Source organism: Hemitrygon akajei, chromosome 3 (assembly GCF_048418815.1).
Source record: "Hemitrygon akajei chromosome 3, sHemAka1.3, whole genome shotgun sequence".
In the NCBI taxonomy this organism is placed as follows: domain Eukaryota; kingdom Metazoa; phylum Chordata; class Chondrichthyes; order Myliobatiformes; family Dasyatidae; genus Hemitrygon; species Hemitrygon akajei.
The window spans coordinates 210,031,669-210,032,728 of NC_133126.1; positions in this window are offsets into that span (position 1 = coordinate 210,031,669).

The window sequence follows — 1,060 nt, forward strand, 5'->3', positions numbered from 1 at the left end:
TATGGCGTAGAGCAACGCAGAAGTGAAAATCAGGGCTATGGTATAAATATACAGTATTTATATGGTATATAAATATACGGTACAAGTATAAATCAGCCTTAAGGGAGAGATTCTGTCCAAAGCAGCAGTGCGATTGGCATTTTCCAAACTTCAGTGGAAGGTAATTGATTTGTAATAAACTTTGTACTGCGGCTTCTGACTGGGAGACCTCAGTCAGTCCGGATCGGGAGCAGCATCTCCAACACCATCACACTGAGCACCGGGGCTCCCCAGGGCTGTGTGCTCAGTCCACTGCTGTTCACTCTGCTGACCCACAACTGTGCTGCAACACACAGCTCGAATCATATCATCAAGTTCGCCGATGACACGACCGTGGTGGGTCTCATCAGCAAGAACGACGAGTCAGCTTACAGAGAGGAGATGCAGCGGCTAACAGACTGGTGCAGAGCCAGCAACCTGTCTCTTAATGTGAACAAAACAAAAGAGACGGTTGTTGACTTCAGGAGGGCACAGAGCGACCACTCCCTGCTGAACATCGATGGCTCCTCGGTAGAGATCGTTAACAGCACCAAATTTCTTGGTGTTCACATGGCGGAGAATCTCACCTGGTCCCTCAACACCAGCTCCATAGCAAAGAAAGCCCAGCAGAGTCTCTACTTTCTACGAAGGCTGAGGAAAGTCCATCTCCCACCCCCCATCCTCATCACATTCTACAGGGGTTGTATTGAGAGCATACTGAGCAGCTGCATCACTGCCTGGTTCGGAAATTGCACCATCTCGGATCGCAAGACCCTGCAGCAGATAGTGAGGTCAGCTGAGAAGATCATCTTCCCGCCATTACGGACATTTACACTACACGCTGCATCCGCAAAGCTAACAGCATTATGTTAGCTAACGCACCCCTCATACAAACTCTTCTCCCTCCTGCCATCTGGGAAAAGGCACCGAAGCATTTGGGCTCTCACGACCAGACTATGTAACAGTTTCTTCCCCCAAGCCATCAGACTCCTCAATAACCAGAGCCTGGACTGACACCAACTTACTACCCTCTACTGTGCCT